Below are 5,259 nucleotides of genomic sequence, written 5' to 3' on the forward strand. Positions count from 1 at the left end.
ACGAGCCCACGTCACACCGCTGAAGCGCGCACGTTCCCGCAGGGGGCGAGGACGGCGCGGGCGCGTTCATGTTGGTTAAAATTTTCTGCATAGGCTTTGTTATATAGTTCAGCGTGTTTATGAGCGCTGCTGATCTGATACAGAGCGTACGTGTCCACAATACCACGGCTAGTTGTCTGCAAGTCAGGCTTACTAGGTTAGCAAACTCTAGAGATCTATGGAGGTTTCTATGTGCAAGTCACACATGCATGTAATGTTGCATTGTTTATTGTTGCATTTCCTAGAGTACACCACGTCCCGCGCTGTGCAGAGAATCTTCTCCCAATCCAGCTGATGAAAGGAACTCTGCCTGGTTTGTGTTCGTGCAAGGCATGCCTGTATCACCATACTCAAGAAACAGCCCTACAGGCTGAAGCTAACTGCAGCGGCTCATATCACTAGCAACATTAAAGTCTGACATATACTGCAGTAATTAATCTAGGGATCAAGATTGGTGGTGATGGGGCCTTTGAAGCCAGTTGTAAAATAAGTTGTTTTCAAACATGTAGAAAAAGGCAGCAGACAATGCTTGTAAGGTAAGGAGAAGCAGCTTTCAGGATTCCCAGCCACATTGATAGGGGGGAATGAAGGGCTGCACCAGGGCTAAAGAAGTCAGCAGCATTGCCCTGCAAAACAAACAGCTATCTGGGCCACACCTGCAGAAGCACCAATTGAAATGGAAAACTGGAAACCACCAGAGGCTGTCCTGCTCCACTGGCCTTTAAATCTGGAGCTGTACAGCAGCTTCTCACAGGGCTGGCTTAGATATGCTTTCTGGAAATACTTTTGAACAAGAACAGCCCAAGCAACTGCTTTGGTTTAAATTTAAACACCACACACCTGGTCTTGAAACAGATGAATCTACAAACCTTTAATGCATGTACTGAAAAAACTTCTTAAACACTGTGCAATACAAACTCTGTGGTTCTTGATCACACATTTTAAACTACTTGCATGCCATTTCATATTGTACTCGTCACTTCCTGTTTCTAATACAGAACCAGTGCAGCTGCATTGCCATTTCTTGCTAGAATGGGATGCAGTTCAGTTGCAAAGCAGAGGTCCACCTCCATTATTTCACAGAATGAAAGACAGCTATAGAAGCAACTCTAGAATTTATTTAAAACTGAAAATGCATTCAAATTAGACACAACTCAAACCTCACAGTATGCATGATCAATTCACACATCTAAAAAAGCACTCAAACTGAACCCCTCTGCAATAGGTCTCTTGCCCAAAACAGCTATGCATGAGGGGGTGGGGAAATCCCCCCCATCTAATAACCTCACTAGTATGCAACCTGTTTTAAGACAAACTGGCCGATTGCTTAGCATACTAGGCGTTAATGGCAAGCTGCAACCTCTCGGAAGCTCTGTCCATCAAGATTCAGCCTGCCAGCAAACCAGAACCAACATTACAAACCCAAAGAATTACTCAGCAACACAAGACCTGGAAAGACCTTTCAATTTTATTCAATGGAATACAAAACACTTAAAGTAAATACCAGCCATTTACTGCAAACACTTGAGCTATTGCTTCCTGTAAAGAGGGCTGAGTTTCACACATTGGCTTACAGTAAACAAGTTAGCAAACACTGAACCACTCTGCCAATGTTAAATAAAAAGCAGAGCCTCAAAGTGAGACTAACAAAGCAGGAGAATTCAACCAGTGCAGCCTCGTGGAAGAGCCATCGTGCTTCTTAAATCAATCACAGCACAGGACAGCACAACCCCCCTTCTTGCAGCCCCAGATTTCAGATCACTGGGAAGAGATCCATCTTCAACCCACCTCTCCAAATACACCTCCCTACAAAGAGAGCAAGAGAAGATTAGTCACACTCAAAACACAATGCCAAGCGTTCAACTGGAGCCAAGGGTTTGTCTGCAGTATTATACACGAGCATCAGACAGCTGGGTGATGCTCACACCTGTTACTGCCAGGGCTGAGTCTTCATGCTCACCCCGTTATAGTCTAGGTCAGGGTCAAGCTGCAGCATACACAGCCAACCAAGAGGTCAGCAATACAGCAGCTAATTCCCAGACCAACCCACATCCCAGCCGCACAAGAAACTCATCCGCTTAGCAGATACGTGGCAGACTTGAGAACACCCACAATCATTCTCTACATGCAGGAGAACATGGTTTTGGTCACCCTGGCTTGCAAGTCAGTTAAGACCACTGTTTCAATTAGGTGTGACTTCCCATCAACCCAAAATCCTCTGCCCTGGTATCCTAGGGGAGACATCTCCGTTAGGTGTTAAAGTAGAAAGTAAAAAGCCAGGGTATGAGATAGCCAGAGCACATTACAATCCAGTAAATGAATTGAGGAATAGTGCACACAAGCAGTGAACGTGCAATCTTGTTCAATGCTGCGGTTTAAACACCACCCCCCCATAGATCAAGACAGCTATACGTGAAAGCTTGATGTTTCTGAACAGTATTTACATGCAATAAAATTAAAATGCTTTTTAAAAAAAAAAGGTTTAAGGATATTTTTACTCAGGAGTTTCGTATATTGAGCAACGCAGGAGGCTGCGCGAACTGCAGAAAAGCAGTGGTGTTAAATGTGCGGTTTTATTTTACTACATAAATTAGTTTTGGTCTTGTTTTCAATATTTGTTGCAAACTGCAGCAGAACTCAATGGCAGAGCTTGAACACAGCGGGACTCGCGCACCCACGTGCAGCTTTGAAAACCTGCATCTGCACAGGCGCGGACTCAAGCGGGTCAGAAATCCAGGTCTAAGATGTGGAGCAACAATTACGCATCAGCTGCTTGCTTTTAATTTAGTAAAAGCGCAATTATTACTAGTATTGCCAGCCTATACTGAATTTAAAAATAACAGCCAAACACGCACTTCATTGTCTATGCCCGGGGTGCGGGCCCACCTGAAAAAGTTCCGATAACAAACACCACGTCATGCATTCTCAGAAATACATTACTAACGCAAACTTACCTGCATTACAAACAGCCGTCTTGACTCCACTCGCCTTTCAACGGCCAAAAAAAAAAAAAAAAAAAAAAAGCCCTCTTTCAGATATAAAATCCCACCTTCCTGTTCACGCTCACTGCACTGTAAACTACACACTTCCTCTCTCCCCCCAACCACACAAGACCAAACTTCCGGGTATTTATTGCCTTCCAATAAAAGAAAGGCTGGCATCACATGCTGCCTCCCCCTAATAACTCAACCCCACAGCAGTTACAGTATACTTCCAGTAGATGGCAGTAGTGTCATTGCCTTCACAGTGTTGTGCACTGTGTACAACAACGTCTCACCCGAAAGACAGAGCACAAAGAGGTTAAGTTACTTGCTCAGGGTCACACAATGAGTTATGAACACTGAAGCTGTTCTGATTGTGTTTCCACTGCCCCTTAACACAGGACTATTACATTGCCAATGCACTGTCCTTGAGTCTTCCTTCACTGAGCTCAGCACAGTCACATACATCCCGCATACATCTAGCAACACAGGGACAAGGGGCTCAAATATAAAGGTTCATTCTCGTTAAAAACCTGACACTCAACATGTGCACAGTTAAGAACGAAACCCTGTGAATGAGGTTTAAGGACTTTGCAATAATGAGAGCGGGAAATCATTGCAGCAACACATAATCTCCAGAGAGAATATCAGTGTTGAAGAATATCAGTGTTGAAGAATATCAGTGTTGAAGAATATCACTGATGAAGAATATTGCTGTTGAAGAATATCACTGATGAAGAATATCATTGTTGAAGAATATCGCTGTTGAAGAATATCATTGTTGAAGAATATCACTGTTGAAGAATATCACTGTTGAAGAATATCAAAGAATATCAGTGTTGAAGAATATCACTGTTGAAGAATATCACTGTTGAAGAATATCACTGTTGAAGAATATCACTGATGAAGAATATCATTGTTGAAGAATATCACTGTTGAAGAATATCACTGTTGAAGAATATCACTGTTGAAGAATATCACTGTTGAAGAATATCAGTGTTGAAGAATATCACTGTTGAAGAATATCACTGTTGAAGAATATCACTGTTGAAGAATATCACTGATGAAGAATATCATTGTTGAAGAATATCACTGTTGAAGAATATCAGTGTTGAAGAATATCACTGTTGAAGAATATCATTGTTGAAGAATATCACTGTTGAAGAATATCAGTGTTGAAGAATATCACTGTTGAAGAATATCACTGTTGAAGAATATCATTGTTGAAGAATATCATTGTTGAAGAATATCACTGTTGAAGAATATCACTGTTGAAGAATATCACTGATGAAGAATATCATTGTTGAAGAATATCACTGTTGAAGAATATCACTGTTGAAGAATATCACTGTTGAAGAATATCATTGTTGAAGAATATCACTGATGAAGAATATCACTGTTGAAGAATATCACTGTTGAAGAATATCACTGTTGAAGAATATCACTGTTGAAGAATATCAGTGTTGAAGAATATCACTGATGAAGAATATCACTGTTGAAGAATATCACTGATGAAGAATATCAGTGTTGAAGAATATCACTGATGAAGAATATCACTGTTGAAGAATATCACTGTTGAAGAATATCATTGTTGAAGAATATCACTGATGAAGAATATCACTGTTGAAGAATATCACTGATGAAGAATATCGCTGTTGAAGAATATCACTGATGAAGAATATCGCTGTTGAAGAATATCACTGATGAAGAATATCACTGTTGAAGAATATCAGTGTTGAAGAATATCAGTGTTGAAGAATATCACTGATGAAGAATATCACTGTTGAAGAATATCACTGATGAAGAATATCAGTGTTGAAGAATATCACTGATGAAGAATATCAGTGTTGAAGAATATCACTGATGAAGAATATCAGTGTTGAAGAATATCACTGATTGAAGAATATCACTGTTGAAGAATATCACTGTTGAAGAATATCAATGTTGAAGAATATCACTGTTGAAGAATATCACTGTTGAAGAATATCATTGTTGAAGAATATCACTGTTGAAGAATATCATTGTTGAAGAATATCATTGTTGAAGAATATCATTGTTGAAGAATATCATTGTTGAAGAATATCATTGTTGAAGAATATCACTGTTGAAGAATATCATTGTTGAAGAATATCATTGTTGAAGAATATCATTGTTGAAGAATATCATTGTTGAAGAATATCACTGTTGAAGAATATCATTGTTGAAGAATATCATTGTTGAAGAATATCACTGTTGAAGA

At 40.0% G+C, this 5,259-nt stretch overlaps 1 long non-coding RNA gene and 1 other non-coding gene across 2 annotated transcripts; both read right to left on the reverse strand.

The window, feature by feature from the left end:
- Positions 1-1,489: 1,489 nt before the first annotated feature.
- LOC121296176 lies at positions 1,490-3,838 on the reverse strand. The gene is made up of 2 exons (XR_005947029.1): positions 2,994-3,838; positions 1,490-1,845 (listed from the first exon to the last, which is right to left on the reverse strand). It is a non-coding gene; the product is annotated as an uncharacterized LOC121296176 (long non-coding RNA).
- LOC121296744 lies at positions 1,915-2,084 on the reverse strand. The gene has a single exon (XR_005947089.1).
- Positions 3,839-5,259: the final 1,421 nt, after the last annotated feature.

Source organism: Polyodon spathula, chromosome 21, assembly GCF_017654505.1.
Source record: "Polyodon spathula isolate WHYD16114869_AA chromosome 21, ASM1765450v1, whole genome shotgun sequence".
Lineage (NCBI taxonomy): Eukaryota > Metazoa > Chordata > Actinopteri > Acipenseriformes > Polyodontidae > Polyodon > Polyodon spathula.